Source organism: Hemicordylus capensis, chromosome 1, assembly GCF_027244095.1.
Source record: "Hemicordylus capensis ecotype Gifberg chromosome 1, rHemCap1.1.pri, whole genome shotgun sequence".
Classification (NCBI taxonomy): Eukaryota; Metazoa; Chordata; class Lepidosauria; order Squamata; family Cordylidae; genus Hemicordylus; species Hemicordylus capensis.
In genome coordinates, this window is record NC_069657.1 from 137,513,438 (window position 1) to 137,533,751 (window position 20,314).

The following is a 20,314-nucleotide window of genomic DNA, read 5'->3' on the forward strand; positions in this document are numbered from 1 at the left end:
TCTCTTGTATGAGCTTACAGTTGCAAGCGACTTGGCTTCCGCTCCTCTTGTTGCCTCTCCATTAACCTTCTCCACTCCTTCCCACCCCACCCCCCCCATGCATCCTTTCCCTTTGTATAAATACTAAAACACTTTTTAAACGGTTTCTTAACAAAGGGCCTTTTAGAAAGCTGTAACCTGGCACTGCTCCTGGAGAACTCAAGGGAGGAGGCTGGTTATCAGCACAGTAAAGCCACTACTGAATGACTGTATTTCAGAAGCAGCAGAGTCATCTGTGGAGACCTGAGCCAAACAACTCCAGCAAGTGGAATGAATGCTTTTGGTGGGTTCAGGTTCAGTCCAGAGCCAATGTTAATGTTTTCGCTCAGATCCACCCAACTGCTTTTGTGGCAAAGGAAGGAAGGAGCATTGATTCCCTTTATCCATTTTAGAAAAACCTACAAAAGGATACGATTTCATTTAAAACAGTGTAAAACATGCTTTACATCTTAACTTGAACCGACATAACATTCTCCTGAACTAACCGATGCGTGGACCAAACAAAGCCCTTCTAGGTGAGTTAACACAGGGATATCTTTTAGATGTGGCCCTAACACGGAAGAATGTGTTTGCCCTCCATGTTAAAACAGCATTCAGACTGGTGGAAACTAACAACTTGCTCTAAGACATGCTGAATTAGCACTTGAAGTATTTGACAGGGAGCATGCCAACTATTATTATTTTACATTTTACATCCCACTCCTCATCCAAGGAGCCCAAAGCGGTGTACTACATACTTAGGTTTCTCCTCACAACAACCCTGTGAAGTAGGTTAGGCTGAGAGAGAAGTGACTGGCCCAGAGTCACCCAGCTAGTTTCATGGCTGAATGGGGATTTGAACTCAGGTCTCCCTGATCCTAGTCTAGCACTCTAACCACTACACCACGCTGGCTCTCCAACTCTCTAGCCAGCTATACTAATGCAACATCCGAAAATGTTGTGTTAGACTAGCATTACAGGTGGATGTGCTACAGCACAAGGTTAGCGGCAAAGTGCTTAAACATCCTACTGTGGTAGCTCCAAACATCTAGGGAAAACACATACAAAAGATCACAGTGCATAGTTCCAGAGCAGGGAGTAATTGCTTCTGGAGGTGCACCTAGGTAATTTTAGAGCCCAGGCCTAAAGGCCTTTAGATCCCCGCCCCCCTCCCGCTGCAAGTTAAGTTTCATCCCCCTACACACACACCGTGACACACACAGTATTTTTAACATGTGGATTCTTGAGGGCAGAAACAGCAACTGAACTCACAAGAATGTAAGAATATAAAACAGGTCTATTGATGCAAATATGCATTAGCAGAAACATTTCAACACGCAGCTTAACATATCCCCAACCCACATCTTTCTTTCCCCACTCCCCACCCCTCTGTCTCTAAAGCAGAGGTAACTCTCGGTTGCCCGGGAGAGGTCACAGTCATGCTTGGCTGCCCAGTGCAGCACAGGTCAGCAGCATGACACGGCATGCTGACCACAGCACTCGGGACAGACTAAAGAGGATTTGGGGGCCTCTGTGGGTATGGAGGCCCTAGACTTCAGCCCTGAAGTCCAGGGGTAAGAGCATCTCTTGACTGCTTCTTGTTACTACTACTAAGGCTCACCATATGAAGCCTTTAGCTTCATCCCTTTGATCTCACCTCCAACTTACACATACCTGAATTTGCTCCAGTTCATTCTCTCCTACCCTTTCCTCCTTTCCCTTTTTCTTCCCTGCATCTGACATTTCGACTGCAACCCCCTTGGGGCAGGAATCTGCCTCTCTTTTTGCTTATGCTACTCTGCAAAGTGCCTTGCCATGTAGATCACAACTAAATAAATAATATATCTGCTTTCTCAAGACAGCAATAATTCAGGCAATCCTAAACACACTTCTAGGAAGTCCGGCTTAATTCACAAAACACATTTCAGCCATGCTGTATAACACAGTTCCTTATACAAATGTTTATGAGGCTCTTCAAATCACCAATGAAAAGGTTGAAAAGAAAGGAAAGAATGACATGGAGGAAACAGAGAGAACTATTTGGCGGGGGGTGGGGGGAGGCGGGGAGGCGCAACACAGCTAGTTAGAACCATGCATATACAAAATGCAAGACGACTTAATGTGTACAGATCATACTAAAGAAAGCAGTTGCCATAGGCGTGGAAAACAGGGTGCAAACAAGTTTGGTATGTACCCATATTATGCCAGTGAAAATACTACAGGTAATTAGAGATGTATGATGTCAGCATTAAAAGAATGTGTGAACCCTCCAAAGGGTTTAGAGTAATAAAGATACAGCTATGCAGTAATCACACACTCCTTGGAATTCCCATGTAGCCAGACAAAAACCCTGGGTTTTCTTCCCTGAAGGATATTCCCTTAATGTAAAGTGCAATAAGTTTTGAGGATAGGCATCTTTCTTCATACCAGAAGATCAGGAAACCAGTTCTGTGTCTGCTGATGCGTTCAGTCATGAAGGAAAACAAGATAAGCTTTACTGAGGAAATGTGGAGTGAGACTGAAAATTCTTCCCATTTTACTGAGCAGTTGCACATGCACTTATCAAACACAACCCCTAGTGAAAAGAATAATAATTTAGGCTAAAAATATAAGCATACTAGGGATTAAGCCCCACTGAACAATCCTACACAGCCTTACTAGGGAGTAAGCCCCATTGAACACAGTGGGACTTACTTCTGAGTAAACATGCATAGGAATACAGAGTTAGATAATGTTTGCCAGACATACCTAGTGCCAGATGAAGTTTATTTACCAACAATGGAGACTAGGCTCAAAGCCACAAATGAAACTGTGGATCTGTGTCTCATTGATATCTCCAAATGGAGATCGGGATTCCCTTCCTTGCAGGGGCGTAACTATAATAGGGCAAGGGGAGACAGTTGTCTGGGGGCCCACTGCCTGGGGGGGGACCCAGAGGCAAGTCACATGACTGACTCCCCCAGCCACACACCCATCTGGGCTTCCTTCAGTGGTATTCATCCTCCCAAACTGATGTGAGTGTTAAGACCTGGAGCTACCAGAACAGCATGTCTTTTTCTAGTACCATTAAATGACTTGCATCGTCCACAGTTTACAAAACATTTTAAAAAATAATTTAGGATGATGTTCTATTCTGGCACATAAGAGATAGCTAGACAATTTTACTATGCTTTTTGTTACCACTATTCAGCCTCATTTAAGATTTCTTCACTTCACGAGCTGAGCTTCATTGAGGGGAAGCATTTTAAAATCTTGTCTCTGGGCCCACTCCAACCTTGCTACACCCCTGCTTCCTTATCTGCAACTGTAACAGACTGCGTCCCCCCACCCACATTTGCTTATGAGAATGGTTTTGGAGTCATTTAAGTGTAGTGGTTTTGATGCTCCTTCATGTACTATCACTCTAGAACACAAACACAATGCTATTTCTTATTTAAAAGGTTGCCAGATCATTTTACTTCTGTAGAATACCAACCAGCCAAGACCTAGCCTCCTCTTACCACCATATGGGTGAAAAACATTACAAAGGCTATCTCCTTTAATCAACCAAAAACTGAGCTACTACGGTAGCAGCAGTGCAATGTTGTGTGTATTAGCTGCCCCTCATATTCATCCAGATGTACATGAACAAGATTTGGTTATTTATCACATTTGTAACTCACCTTCCTGCAGGGACCAGTAGCTTCAGGAAGAGAGCTGGTCTTGTGGTAGCAAGCAAGACTTGTCCCCTTAGCTAAGCAGGGTCCACCCTGGTTGCATATGAGAGGGAGACTTGATGTGTGAGCACTGTAAGATATTCCCCTCAGGGGATGGAGCCACTCTGGGAAAAGCATCTAGGTTCCAAGTTCCCTTCCTGGCATCTCCAAGATACGGCTGAGAGAGACTACTGCCTGCAACCTTGCCAGTCTGTCTAGACAATACTGAAAACGATGGACCTATGGTCTGACTCAGTATATGGCAGCTTCCTATGTCCCTATGACCCAACGGAAGAATTATTGGAATTAGTTTGTTTAATCTTGACAACCAGCCAGCAAGGTAGTTTAAGCAGTACCAACTCATGACATTTTGCTGCTTGAAGCAGAGCACCAAATTATGCCCCTCCCTCCCCTCATCTTTCCCTTTAGAAAAAAAATTAAGTTCACACATCAAATCCCTTCCTTCCTTTCAATTCCCACCCCGCCACCATTCCTTCTGTTTCTATTAGGAAGGGAAGAGGAAAAACAGTGTGCTACAATTTCACCTTCCTTCTTCTACAGGTCATGTGTGAAGCGGCAGTGTTGCCCTTAAGAACTGACCCTCTCTCTGTGCCTGAAATGGTACACTTTACCCAGCTTTAGGGAAGAGCTTCTTCCTGAGGAAGACGACTGTGATTTGCTCAAAGCCAAGTGAGCATCATAGCTGAGTAGGGACTGAAGTCCACGTCTCCCCACTCCCAAAGGCCAAACACCACATCACATCAGTACAGAGCAGCTCTCTGAAATAAAGTCGTATGTTGTGATTCATGATTGCATCTCCAGGCTGCTTCTTTTTTGAAATGATTTTTTTCTCCCATTTGGGAAAACAGTGGGGATGGGGTGAGGTCCGTGACCATTGCTTTGAAGGAATTTGGCAGTCCCTCATGGCTATATTTCAGTAAGGGGGGTGGGGGAGAGACATTGAACAACTTGATCAAAGGTCTCCCATGTAATGGTAACTTAGCCCCAAGTTTAAGGTGCTATCCACTGAACCACATGACATCACAGTTGCGGCCGTCCAGCTCATCATTTGATCCAAAGCAGCTTTCTGTCCTGAGGAAGCTGTCTTGTGCCTGGTACGCAAGATACAGATAAGGAGTAGCTAGCAGAGGTGGTGGCAGGCATACCTTCCAATATTTCACAGATGAAAATAAGGACACGATGACAACGCCTCTATCTTCATACAAAGGATCTCTTCATGAACCTCACCTCCTCTGTTATTCTAGATTGCAGAAGGCCTGATTTTGCTTGTGGTATGTGCTACTTATTTACTCTGCAATAGCCATGTTGGGCAACAGCAAAATAGGAAGATGCTGAAAGGTATCATCTCATACTGCGTGGGAGATGGCAATGGTAAACCCCTCCTGTATTCTACCAAAGACAACCACAGGGCTCTGTGGTCGCCAGAAGTCAACACTGACTCAATGGCACACTTTACCACTGATTTGAAAGACAAGAGGGCGATTCTTTGTGTTAGATATACTAGAAAAACAGAACTGTCCTACAATACATTATCAGTTGTTCAAAATGGACCTCAGGTTGTGCACAAGGAGTTGGACTTGGCATTTGTCTTAGGCACACAGAAGTCTAGAGCCTCCACTGTTATTACTACATTTCTCCAAGGATCTCTACCCTGAGGAATCCTGTCCTTGACAGAATAGCAAGGGGTGTGCCATTACAAACTTTAAAAGGTAAAGTGTGCCATCAAGTCAATTTCGACTCCTGGTGCCCACTGAGCCCTGTGGTTTTCTTTGGTAGAATACAAGATGGGTCTACAGGAGGGGGCTTCCTCCTGCGCAGTATGAGACAGATGATGCCTTTCAGCATCTTCCTATATCGCTGCTGCCTGATATAAGTGTTTCCTATAGTCTGGGAAACATACCAGCAGGGATTCAAACTGGCAACCTTCTACTTGTTAGTCAAGCATTTCCCCGCTTATAGTATCCTTATAGTATACAACTATAACATTTTTATTAAAAGCATTTAACAAAGTTGTGGCCGCATACAAAGGCCTTTAAATTTGCGAACTGCAGCAGCTCTCCTCTGTTGTGGTGGTGGTGGTGAGTGGCTTTTGTGAATGGACGGCAAATGGTGCAAGCTGGTGTTGAAAGGGTGGGGACCTAAACCTTAGGATTGCCAACCCTCCAGAACTGGTCTGGAGCCTCCAGGAATCAGCATAAATTTCCAGGTGACTATTGAAAGCAATCTTGGAGATATTAATGAACAATATCGAATTTATATTCAGTACTGAATGATATTAAATCATAATACTGACATTATGAACAATACTGGGGAAAATACTGGAGAGGAAAAAATGTCTCCAGAGCAGCTTCAGTCAGTACTGGCAACCCTACTAGACACAGTCATAAAAATAACAACAGCAGGGACAAAGTATAATTGATACTGCCTTACAGAGAGTTCTAGAGTCCATTCTTGCTTCTGGTATGTCAAGCGGCCCAGAGAAAGCAAGGGAGCATATCCTGACACTGAGCAGGAACAGGATATTCCCCTGGGAGCCAGTTTGTGTGTTATTTTCTCCAATTCTTGTACTCATTTATGCACCAAACTAATATTAAATTCACAATATGCTTGGCCCTGACATGAATAGTTTGGGGTTTCCCCCCTATGCTATAGCAGTTGAGGCCCCCACCCCCAATACAGTTCAGGACCACAGTGGGTGCAGAGAGTTAAAAACACAAACAACCCTTCCTTCATGCCATGGTTCTGATCGGAATCAGCCCTCCAACCAGCACTGACAACTGCTATTGAGTAAAAAAACAACTATACTACTACTAAGCATATCAGGATCAAGAACATTATTAACATAGTATGTAGCTTGACTTTGTGTTCCAGCAAAAAAAAAAAAAAAAAGCTACCAGAAGTTAACAACCACACAAGCCATTCCAGAGCTGCTGAGAAGCCCCACCAGCTTGTGGCACTCGCTGGTTGACAGTTACAGACTGTAACTTTTCCATAGCTTTCATACAGCATGAATGGAGGGAGGGTGCTCCTTTCTGATTGCCCTGAAATGGAAGGATTGTATCGGCAACTCTATCATTATACCATCCAAAGATTGCGAGTTGTTCTGGGTCAGATCTGATTGTCCGATTCTGAAACTGGCTCACAGACTCTGCCTACGTATTCCTCCTCTGCCCTTCCCTCCCACTCTGGCCCACACTCAGAGAAAAAGGACAGCATTTGCTCCCAACAAGTATCCGTGTAATGCACAGAAACTGATAGGAGCTGGGGACTCTGCCCTTGGCAAATCAAATAATAGCCTAGCCCAGCCCACCGCAAGATTTAACATGACAGCAGCACAGGAACACTGTCCCTATGCTGCTGTCATGTTAAATCTTGGGGTGGGCTAGAAGAACAGTACTACTTTGGTAATAGATTTCAGTAGGGTATAGGGAATTTTGTGGGGAAAATAAATTTTACCCACCCCATATATTTTAATGAACTGGGCCCAAGTCTCCAGCACTTTTGTTACTGAGCAACAAAGAACCAGGCTGGGCATTGCTTCATCTTGCATTATTGTGCAAGATACCAGTGATAGCCCTAGTTCAGATTATGCAAAGCCGCCACACAAAGTTAACTACAGTATAGCTGAAAACAGAAATAATCTTTTTAGAGCAGGGGGGATCAATTTGGAAATGCCTTCACTGCATTCAATCCAAACATATATTTCCTCTCCAAGATCACACTCTGCAGTCCCAGCCTGCATCAGGGCCCCCAATGGCTGCTTTTTATAAAATAAAAAAAGATGTTGGTAGCTCAAAACATGCACCCGCCCACCCCATATAACTTCAGATTTGGCCTGAGAGTCTGTCTGCTGTATCACTATTACAAAATGGATGACTGTTCCAGAATGAATTCCTCCAAGGCAATGAATGGACAGTTAAATCAGCTGTTGTATCTTGAGAGAATATGGTTGGCACTAGTTCTTAACTGAGTGACCTAATGGTGCAGTGGGGAAGTAACTTGCCTAGGGAGCAAGAGGTTGCTAGTTCGAATCCCTGCTGGTATGTTGAACACCTATATCAGGCAGCAGTGATATAGGAAGATGCTGAAAGGCATCATCTCATACTGTGCAGGAGAAGGCAATAGTAAACCTCTCCTATATTCTACCAAAGAAAACCACATGGCTCCGTGGTTGCCAGGAGTTGATACCAACTCGACAGCACAACTTTACTTTAGTTCTTAATTCCCCTTTGGTTGCCTCCTTGAGGGTTTTAAACTGACCCATTTGTTAAGCAATTGCATACATTTAAATGAACTGATATGGCCTCATGTTCACTCTTTTCCCTCCGCATCCTCCATCCCAGGATTCAGGTATAGGTGGTAAGTTGCTACAACCTTGGAGGTCTGTTGCAGAACAAAAGAGGAGCATCTATCTACATGATGGTACAAAAACAAAACTTATTGGCTGGCATCCGGGCTAAATTACTTGATGGAAGTCCCACTGAAATGAACAGAACAAGTTAGTCATGACCAGACCCAAAGTCCATCTAGTCCAGCATCCTGTTTCACTCAGTGCCCCACCAGATGCCTCTGAGAAGCCCTCAGGCAAGAGTTGAGGGCATGCCTCTCTCCTACTGTTGCTCCCCTGCAACTTGTATTTACAGGTGAAACTCGGAAAATTAGAATATTGTGCAAAAGTCCATTAATTTCAGTAATGCAAATTAAAAGGTGAAACTGATATATGAGACAGACGCATTACATGCAAAGCGAGATACGTCAAGCCTTAATTTGTTATAATTGTGATGATCATGGCGTACAGCTCATGAAAACCCCAAATCCACAACCCCAGAAAATTAGAATATTACATGGAACCAAGAAGACAAGGATTGTAGAATAGAACAATATCGGACCTCTGAAAAGTATAAGCATGCATATGTATTCAGTACTTCGTTTGGGCCCCTTTTGCAGCAATTACTGCCTCAATGTGGCGTGGCATGGATGCTATCAGCCTGTGGCACTGATGAGGTGTTATGGAACACCAGGATGCTTCATTAGCGGCCTTCACCTCTTCTGCATTGTTTGGTCTCATGTCTCTCATCCTTCTCTTGGCAATGCCCCATAGATTCTCTATGGGGTCAGGTCAGGCGAGTTTGCTGGCCAATCAAGCACAGTACACTGTATACTTTTCAGAGGTCCGATATTGTTCTATTCTTCAATCCTTGTCTTCTTGGTTCCATGTAATATTCTAATTTTCTGGGATTGTGGATTTGGGGTTTTCATGAGCTGTACGCCATGATCATCACAATTATAACAAATTAAGGCTTGACTTATCTCGCTTTGCATGTAATGCGTCTGTCTCATATATCAGTTTCACCTTTTAATTTGCATTACTGAAATTAATGGACTTTTGCACGATATTCTAATTTTCCGAGTTTCACCTGTAGAGGCATCTTGCCTCTGTGGCTGGAGGGGGCCTATAACCACCAGACTAGTAGTCATTAATAGACCCATCGTCCATGAATTTGTCCAAGCCCCTTTTAAAGCCATCCAAGGTAGCGGCCATCACCACATCCTATGGCAGATAATCTGTGTGGTTACATGTTAATTTAACTGATAGTTGACTTGCTATTGGGGAGCTGGCAGGGAACCCAATATTTTTATTTATTTGATTTATATACCACCCCTCCAAGAATGGCTCAGGGCGGTTATGCAATGTGATTGAAATATCATGCAAGGATGAAAGGGGAAGAAAAGGCTCTCTCTTTTAAAGATATGAGACAGGGAAGCAAAAATACAACAAAGGACAGAGGCGTATCTAGGGAAAATAGTGCCTAGGGCAAGCACTAAAATTGCACCCCCTGTCCAAACATCTGACACCCATCTTTCAGATAACTTTACCATAATATCAGTTCAAAAATACAAGTCAAGCTCGTTAATCTTTTAATATTTCAAAAACTATTTAGCAGTGGATGTAGCTAGACTAAAAAATGCTGGAAAACTACAAATTTCAGTATGCTGGGGTTCATGAAATACCCAAATACTATGTGGAGGTGTACTTGGAAAACTAAACAGAAGTGCCTGTCTAATTCTCTACTATGTATTGTAGCATCACTATTACATAAGTTTTAAAAATAAATGGAGAATTTGACTTTTCCCAGATACTCTGAAAATAATTAAAGGATATGCAGAGAAAACTGTGTCACTGCTTGGAATATATTCTAGTATTTCAGAAAATAGTTAAAATGAGAGAAAGAGAGCAAGAAACTCCCAGTGGGCCTTAATACTAAGGATTTCACACTGATTCAAAGACAAACTCGCCATTTATAGCCATATTATTAAGACATCACATTTAACTCACTTATCCCAAGAAGCAAAGTAAGAGTAAATGAATACAATCCTAGCTCATAAGCTTCAGCTCAGTATTCACAAGCCCTGATTCTCTGTACATAGTGCCAATCAGAATATATGTGTAATGACTTAAATTATATTATTATTTTTATTTTTTTTTAACCTGTAGCCCCTTTGGGGGGCTTTCTAAAGGCCGTGGGGGGGGTCTGCAAAGGCCCCCCTCCCCCCGCTGGCCTCTAGGGCCTCGCAGGGACCATTTGAGCATGTACGGTGGCCATTAAAATATATATATATATATATACACACACACACACAAACAAAATTGCCGCTGGGCATTTGAGCATGCACAGTGGCCATTTTGTTTTCGGTGGCCATTTTTTAAAAAAAAATATTTTTTTTAAATGGCACCCCCTTCAAGTGGTGCCCGGGGCACGTGCCCTGCCTGCCCTACCCTAAATACACTCCTGACAAAGGATGTCTGGTTCAACCCTAATCAGTGACTTCTAATACACAAGAACAGGAGTGGGCTACTCAAGTTTCACAAATCCAATACAAATCCAGTTGTATTTGTAGACTTAAACCTGAACATAAAGACAAATCTGCACAGCTCCTCACTTCTACCCAAATTCCAGGCAGGTACATTCAAGCAATGCCAGTCTAAAGACAGGGAAGCTCAAATAAAACAGAATCCAATCCTGTTTTGCAGTGTAAGATGAAGTATGAACTTGCAAGCTTGAACTAAGGAACTCATTAAGCATGGGAGAAGCCAAATTATGTTTGGATGGGGAAAATTAATGCACCAATATAGTGGCTCTGCTGTTGTGCAGCCCTGCAATAAACCAGGCTCCAAGTGTGACACAACTATTGCAATAACTGCTCCATCCATATGCTATTTCCCACTGCCTGCAACCCACACAAAAATTTCAGAGAGGATCAGAGTTGCCAATGCTATATTGACTGCTCCACACCATCAGACCTATGAGCTTCTCACTGCAGGGCCATGTACTCACATGTAAAGCAGCCGCTGTGTTGCAATGCTAATTATTAAAGGTATGACTGGACTCCGGATTTGTCACCTCCACCTGTCTTGAATCTATAGTGAAAAGGGAACACTGCTGCCTCTTCCCACCACATTTCGGGGAGGGAGCTTGTTTTAAGACCTTGATCCTGATTCCTAAATCAGAATCCCCCACACTTCTGATTCTTTCTTATCATGAAGAGTGAAGAGAACATCTGACGCCAAAAGGAACATGAATTATGCATAGTCATCACACTTCCTCTGTCTAGAATGTGTCCAGACAATACCCCACCTAGTTTCTTCACTCACAGAGATTGAGGCTGCTCCCACCAAGTCTCAGTGGTTGGCTTTCTAAGCACACACAGAACTCTAGTTTTCACCCAATATGCCCTCTTATGGCTGCAATGTCCAACCACTAGAACTCAGCAAAAGTCCACAAGCTGGAACACAGAATACATAAAAGTTCAAGCTAGAACAAAATAGCTGGACAGAGATAACAATACAGCAAAAGAAAAAAATAATGGGGTGTGTGTGCTTTCTAGCACTTGCTTTTACTGTTACAGTTCAAACACATACTATTGCAGGTGGATTCACAGCTGGTTGAACAATCATAAACAATGTAAAGTAAAGTGTGCCGTCAAGTCGATGTCAACTCCCGGAGACCAGAGAGCTAGAGGCTAGATAGGCTAGAGAGCTGGACTAGGACCAGTCAGACCTGAGTTCAAATCCCCATTCAGCCATGAGACTTGCTGGGTGACTCTGGGCCAGTAACTTCTCTCCCAGCCTAACCTACTTCACAGGATTGTTGTGAGGAGAAACCTAAGTATGTAGTACACCGCTCTGGGCTCCTTGGAGGAAGAGCGGGATATAAAATGTAAAAATAATAAATAAATAAATAAATAAAGGAGGGGTTTACCATTGCCATCTCCCACATGCACACCCGATGTGCATGAGTGCAATGTATGCAGTTGCAGCTACTACTTCTGTTTACATCCAGTAAATGTCAGAACGGGGCAGCAGGGCGATATGCTGCCGCCCCCACGGGCTTTTAGGGAATCGTGCGCCAGCGGGGGAAACACAGCGGGGGTGGGGTGGGGTGGGGAGGGGAAGTGCATCCTCCCCCACCCTTAAAGCCAACCCCCACCACCACCATCAAACCAGCCCCTGATGGTTCCATGAATATCACTACTGGGATACCAGCGGGGATTCAAACTGGCAACCTTTGGCTTGGTAGTCAAGCCATTACCCTGCTATGCCATTAGGTGGCTCATAAACTATCAATACTCATTAAATGAACCACCTAATGGCGCAGTGGGAAAGTAACTTGACTATGGAGCAAGAAGTGGCTAGTTCAAATCCCTGCTGGTATGTTATATCAGGCGGCAGTGATACAGGGGAATGCTGAGAGGCATCATCTCATACTGCACGGCAGATGGCAATGGCAAACTCTTCCTGTATTCTACCAAAGACAACCACAGGACTCTGTGGTCGCCAGAAGTTGACACTGACTTGATATTCAGAGAGTGGCTGGACAGTCATCTGTCAGGGAAGCTATAGCAGTTTCCCTCACTGAACGGGGAGGGGGCGGGACTAGAAAAACCTCCAAGGTCCCTCCCAACTCTCAAATTCTATTGTTCATAGACAGGCACTGTTCCCTCTCCACCTTGCCCCCTAAGTTCAAAACAAGGGTGTCCCTGCAAAACAAAGTGAGGCAGGTAGCTACCAGGGAGAAGGCCTTTTCGGTGGTTGAACCCCGTTTATGGAATAGCCTCCCCAGTGAGGGTTGCCTGGCTTCACCACTTTTTAGATGTCAGGTAAGGACCTTTTTGTTCACGCAGGCCTTTTAAATACGGGTTTTCAGATTTGATCTGATTTTTAACTAATTTTAAAATGAGTTTTTAAGCTGCTTTATATTTTATTTTGTATTTTCTTTTCACCTTTGTCTGTTATGATTTAATGTGTTATGTGTTTTTATTGTATGTTTTAATCTTCTGTTGTGAGACCCAGAGAACAATTTGTTATGGGGTGGCAAACAAACAAACAAACAGTAACTTGTGGAGAATTATACTGTAACATGTTCCAAAAGACATCAACAGAATCTTCACTCACGGTGATGCTTGTTGCCATGGGGAAAATGAAGGCGTGCTTTGCTCAGGCTATCCAGTGAACTTTCATTTTCCAATATGAACAGTAGGGAAGGGTTAAGTGAAATAGCACAATGATTCACTCTGCTTCTGCAGTGGTTCACTCTGGAAAGGTATTGTGGAAGTGGGTCCAGAGGAGAGTGTGAAAGAGAAGCGTGAAGCGACAGGATTGGCAAACTGTCAGAGAGTCTGTCAGGTATAGAGAGCAGCTTGCCCAGATGTGAAAACAACAGAGGAAGGAACAGGGCGACATAATGAACAAAGATATTTTAGTACCTTCAATGTGCCTTATGGTAGGGTTGGCCTTAGATGGGGGCAGGACGGGGACAAAATGTCTATGCACATGTTTGTTTGTTGCAAAGAAAACGACACAGGGGCAACAGGTAACATAGGCACACAAGGACCACAGATGGATTGCTAAGAGACTGATTCAAGCCAATGTGGAAAGTAGGAGGGAGGAGCCAGTATATTTAGGCCTTTCTCGTATGATCACTGGAGTTATGCTAAAGACATATACATCTTAGCCACTGTGTGAAACTCCTGCAAGTGACTTCAATAACAATAGTTTAGCATTCTCCTTCTGTCTGCACATAAGCTGTTTGATAGAGTTACATAAACAACAATGGACAAAGCTCTTTATAGCATAACACAAGCAAAAGGTGGAAGGACTTGCCCTTGAAAGAACTTCCAAACTGAATGAGTGGTGGAGATAGATAGTGGTTGGGAAAGGGATGCCAGCTTTTGTCCCTGTAGCTGTGATTTTAACATCAATTTGATCTGCAGTAATTAACAGATGATAATGTTTATTTCCATGTCCGAAAGAGCTTTGTCTCCTAATTCCTTCATATTGAGCTGCTGCGAAAAGCACAAGAACAGGTCAGGCTGTTTTCCCCTTAGGTGACAGGGAGCATTCTGTGCTGCCATATGAACCATTTTGAGCACAATCTAACCAAAGTTAGCCACTTATAAGTTCAACTGGTTTCAATGGGAGAATTAAGCACACACTTAACTCTTGCCCATTTAAATTAATGGGTCTCACAATTGCTTGGATTGCTTTGAGTACACTCCTGCAGAGTAGTAGTCTAGCCTCCAAATATAAAACTAAAACTTACTTTACAACTCAGTATAAAATGAAAGTAGAAGTGCATCGCATTGATGTTAAATCTTAAAAGACAACCTATTGCCACTTTGTGGCAAGAACTTGTGCTTTTAAAATAATCTGGCTAGATGTGTCATTTGTGCAGCAGTTACAAAGCAAAGGAGCACTCAGCAGAGAGTATAAGGGAGGATGTGTTGACTGAGCAACAAAAGGAAACATTAATTTAGTCTGCATGCACATGTATGCGCTTGCGCGCACACACAAATGGTCACATGAAAAAGGTCTTGGGTAAGATCACTGGTGCCCAAGTGTATGAGAAGTGTATAGAGAAAGCTCAAAATGTGTCTTTTGGTAAAGGAGAGCTAAGAACCAATGAAGTGCTGGCATTGGCCAAGTAACACTTTCCAAACATAGGCTAGACCCAGCATCACTGAGACACATTTGATGTTCTGGAGTAGGGAGAAGCTAATGTACAGAGTAGACCAAGCAGTCCTGCTTCCTCTGAAGCACATCTGATAGCTAATCTGATCTGATAGCTAACAGCACCGCAAGCTGTATAACTGACTCCTGCCCCCTTCCTCTCCCCCCCCCAACATATTCAACTACGATTTTGATGTTACAGGTCTTTGGAGTGTGAATGACTTCTCCTTACAATCATTTCCTTTTTCAAGCTTCATCCTCTATAGCAGGGCTGCAAAACTTCAGCCCTCCTCCAGATGTTGAACTAAAACTCCCTTACTGGCCACTGTGACTGGTGATGATGGGAGTTTTAGTTCAACAGCAGCAGGAGAACCAAAATTGTACAGTGCCACTCTACAGTGTCAAACTGATTCTCCAATCTCCTTGCCTTCCCTTTCATAGCAAAGTCTGATGTCAATAAAACTGAAGAGGAGGCAGGAGCCCCAGAGAGTTCTAGCACACAATACCTGGAGGCAGAACTGAGGACAAGCTCCGAGTTACAGCCAGTGTTCCCTCTAACACGGATTCTCAGATGATGTTGTCTACAGCTCCCAGAACCCCCAGCTGCAAAGGCTTTTGCTTGGGGATTATGGGAGTTGTAGTCAACTACATCGGAAATCTCTGTTAGAAGGAACACTGTTTACAGCCATTAAGGAAGGGAACAGGGGGGAACACCGACACCACCCTGGTTAAAAAGCACTGCAAAACAAGCCCATCAGAAAAAGAGGCAGCCACTTTAATATTTTTTTCCAGTTGCAAAATAATGATCCTTCCCAATGATAAGGGTGAGGCTAGGCCATAGCAAGATGGGAAGAAACCATGAATACAAGACAGCGGGCAAGGAATAGGATCATGGCAGGAGGCAATAATAATCCCTCCTCAAAAAAATCACATAATTTTTTCTTTCAAGAGAGAGAAACTTTCAAGTTTACTTTAGCGTACCAAAGATCTGAAGATTGCCAAGGAAAGGGAGAGGTGTTAAAAATGGAAGTATCCATTATTAACAGTTATATATTCTACAGTGCTAAAATTGTGCTAGATTATGAACTAGCCCCAGGCATGTGCAGCTAACAAGGCCAATGCCATAGCGAATAATAAGGCTGCTGTGCCAGAACACTGGAGCAAGGTTAAGGGAGTTCAGTCCCATGCCCATAAGGTCCTCCAAGGCCCAATTTGATCAGTGTTATTAACAACCATTTTTTTCTGTGAGAGTTCAGGCATGGCTAGAGGTATTTCGAGGCAGGAGGTTCCAGCTTTTCTTCCTCTCATTAGGTCATTCCTGTTCCCACCCCTCCCATCTCCCCTGCAGCAGCTTCTACCCCACTTCTTCCAGCCCCCTCCCTTTGCTCTACCACTGACAGACTACAAGATAGTAGCTGATATAGCCAGCATCTGGTTTGGCTTCTCTAGGCAGATCTACCTTGCTCAAAATGGTATCTCCCTCTAGTTGGATTAAACCAACTCTTGCTGCTACCACTTCCACCACTGCAAATGTTTTTGAAGTCTAGCAGTGAAGTAAAGAGAAAGTGACAGTAGAGTAGATCGGGTGAGGCAGGGAGTCTCTCCCACACAAGTAATTCTGCCTTTGTATCCCTTTTGCTTGGGTTGAAGCGGGTGGGGCAATGCACCTTTGTCTCTCCAGCCACTTCCCAGCATTTTACCTCTTTGGTATGACATCCAGCACTGAGGCCTAGGGCCTTGTTCTGCATCCCCAGACCAAGAAATATGAATTCCTGTAGCACTTTAGACTTCAACTCTGCGTTTATGGTAAAATTTGCTCTTGTTCAAATGAGGCAGATCTGTGTACATCAAGAATCTTACCATGTTCACTCAGAAGGAAATGCCAGCCATCCTTTTTGCTGAAAATCCACTTTGCACATTAGAGCATATTTCCGTGTCATACAAGCTCACTGTGATCCTTCGATCATCCAGATATTGTTCTTCATTGCAAGCCAGAGGAGCTCCCATTGACCCGAAGTGTGAATCCTTGATGAATTGTTTATTAGCTATTATTATGTTCATGATGCCTGTGTAAAGCTTCAACCAAAGTCAAGTACTGTACTCCACACAGCCCTCTGACACTACTCAGAGGCTGTTGTTGCCATCATTTAGTGCTGTGCCCAGCACTGGTGGGGCCCTTTCAGAGAAACGGAGTCCTCTCGAGCCCTAGCATCATCTTGGACAGCACTCCTACTGCATTGAGAAGTATAGTCTTTCCCAGCACTTTCCCCATAGAGTTCTATAGGGGAAATGCTGGGAAGGCCTACATTTCCCAAAGTTCCATGTGCACCTTCCAAGGTGGCACTGGGGCTCAAGAGGGCTCAATTTCTCTTAAAGGGCTACACCAGCTTGGGCAAAGCACAGCACCATGCAAAGATCTTTTACACTATGGCTCTCACATTGAAGTTTTTTTGCCAAAGTGATCCCTGGCTGAAAAACAATGAAGATCAATGCACTAGGAGGTGCCATCGTTGGCCTGAATTTATTTCCTATCTTACTGGGGAAAGCTGTCTCTGTTGAATTCCACCTGATTCACACTATAAAGGCACACTGTTTTGTCAGACCGAGAGAATAGCCTGAAGACACCGATTGTAGAAGCTTTGCTGAAGCTAAGCAGGTCTGGGACTGGCAAGTATGGGAGCCCTATATATGCCACCTGAAATTCCACTTGGAAAAAGGATATAAATGTAATAAAATACTTATTTACATTTGGGAAATCTTGCTACCCTTGCAAATTTGTGATTTAGAATAACTCTCTGATTCTGAATTAAAGTCCACTATATGCACTGATGTATAAAATGGATTCCAATCCATTTTAAGTTCAGCATAGTACTTAATGGCTTTCATGGAGACATGTATAATTGTGGGATTATGAGCAGAAACGGAGACCTCCTTTTGCTCAACAGTCCCATCAGTCTCCCGTCAGGCTAAAGGACAGAATTTCTTGGAAGCACAGATATACCAGGGCAGGGTGTGGAATTAGACACTATAATTAAATTCAGACAGATAGATCAAAGGGGAGGTGCAGTCACAAAGAAAGTGAGCTCGAGGTGTGCCCAGGAGCGGCCTCACCCTCCAGTGATGAAGCATTCATCTTGAAGCAGGTCAAAGGATATATGGCAACTCATAAGAACATAGGAAACTGCCATATACCGAGTCAGACGACTGGTTCATCTAAGTTCAGTATTGTCTACACAGACTGGCAGTGACTTTTCCAAGGTTGCAGGCATGATACTCTCTGAGCCCTATCTTGGAAATGCCAGGGAGGGAACTTGGAACCTTCTGCATGCAAGCATGCAGGTGCTTTTCCTAGAGCTACCCCATCCCCTGAGGGGAATATTTTACAGTGCTCACATGTAGTCTCCCATTCAAATGTAACCAAGGTGGCCCCTGCTTAGCAAAGAGGACAATACATGCCATCCAGCAATCTCAAAGGAAGGATTGCAAAGACATGAATCACGTTACTTGTCCTTGTGCCTCTGATTCCACGAATGCTATTATTCCCATTTTACAGGCTGAGAAAGAGGGACAGATGAGATACTTAAACTCGGTCATCTTGGAGAAATCATTGGGACAGCACAATGCAAACCAAGGTCCTGACCACACATTTCCCCCTAAATTTCTCTGCAGCAGTGCAAAAATTGGAGAACAGTGGATCACAGCCCTGACATATTAGAGGATCCATCATGTTCTGATAAAGGACAGGAGGTGTCAACTTTTGTTTAAGTCCTAGTAGCATTCTGTATTAAGCAATTAAATAATAAAGATTAAAAAAGATTATCAGGGCTTATTTCCAACCAATCAAACATATTAGGGCATTTAAGGCAACATTTCAAGGATTTTCTGGAAGAGAAACCTAAACCAAGTCCAAGTTCATTGGGGAAACTTTAAATCTCTGCTACAAGACCAGTACTGAAGAAACAACCAGGCTTCCCAAGTCAAGAAGAGTTTGAACACTCTTGGAAGCTTGCCCTGGCTTTGGTGACAGGGTGTTTACATACATTGAATATTTACGATCTGATCAGAGGTCATAAATTAGAAGCAACTCTCCTAGTCTTTAGATTACAGTCTAGTTCTCCAAATACAGAGATGACATGTAATTGGATTTCTGCATTAAAAGAAACGCAGTTGGCTCCTTCCAAACCTAGTAACTTTTCCAGGTGTGACAGAGTGGAGCCTACCAAGTAATTAGTGGCAACCTAATTATGACTGAGGCCTTCCAGAAAATGGGGAGAATGTCAGATCATTATTATGAATAGGAGTGCCATTTTTTCCAGCCCACCCAACAGAAGTTTTCTTCCTTTATCACTTGCCTGACCAGCAGACATTCAAAAGGTACAATTATTCCCGGAGTGGTGAAAGTTACACCTGTTGCAGTTCTGTCTGCCACACAACTATTAAAGGCACAGAGCTTCTGTCAAGGAAAAGAAAAGTGACAACCCTATTGTTGAAGGATACTTGCTCCACTAATGTGAAGAGAATATTTTACTGATCCAATGTAGGAAAATATTTAGTGATCAGTAGCAGCATGGAAAGTTCACCTCTCTGCCCTGCTCAGCCATCAGACTCATTGGGCTGTCTTGAGTTATTCCTATACACACTTACCTGGGAGTAAGATCCCTGTAATTCAGCATCTATATATTTTATTTAGTCTTGGAATGTTCCAAGTAAACATGCAAAGGATGGGGCTGCCAATATACTGTACTTCAGATTGTAGTCCTATATTGTAATCTGTCCTGAGTAACTATATAGGCTGACAATGAAACACAAGCAGATTAAAAGCCTAAGGAGTCCCTCCTGGTCATTCAGCAAGTTTTGCAAGCTGTGGATATATGATGTGAATGAGAGAATCTTACCAGAGAGAGACCATAATTATTGTCCATGACAGCATAATGCACCAAGGGCACAGACTGGCCGCTTGGGAGAATGGTTTTATTATCTTAAGCTAATTATATTTTTCAAAACACAGAAGAATAAGTATTCCCATTGTCCACAAAGAGCCGGGACTGACAGGGAGTGGCAATCTGAACTGGGCTGGTGTGGGTAGCAGAATGTAATTACAGCAACCCAACAGAATGATTGTTTTACAGGCAGCAGAAGGAAACAAAGCAGTAGTCAAGTTACTTGCACAGTAAATGGCTGGAGAACCTGGGAACAGAGTGTGAGTGTGTGTGTGTGTGTGTGTGTGTGTACACCCACGTGCTCTCACATTTGATAGAATCTATGGAGCAAAAGAAGGGGACAACTGTGTGGAGAGGAGAATCCACCTTCCACCTCATTAGTCATCCTCGGTGTTGACTAATCTTTGTCTGACTGTGATGCCTTTAGTCTTTGGGATCCAGAGTAAAACCTCTGAAAGGGTCCAAGCCACCTTCCCAGAGAGAAAAGTGTCTCATTGATACCCCTATTATTACTCCCCAAACTGTTTTTAATAACTTGTCCTCCTGTATAGGACACAACAACAGAAATCTGAGTATATGGATGGCCCAAAGCCAGCTACCTACACATGGCATATTCCTGGAAGAAGCATTTG

The 20,314-nt window shown here is 43.4% G+C and overlaps 1 protein-coding gene across 2 annotated transcripts in view; it reads right to left on the reverse strand.

Moving 5' to 3' along the window:
• Positions 1-20,314, reverse strand: part of PKP3 (plakophilin 3) — a 59,896-nt gene that overhangs the window by 37,760 nt on the left and 1,822 nt on the right. The gene's annotated exons all lie outside the window — the stretch shown is intronic.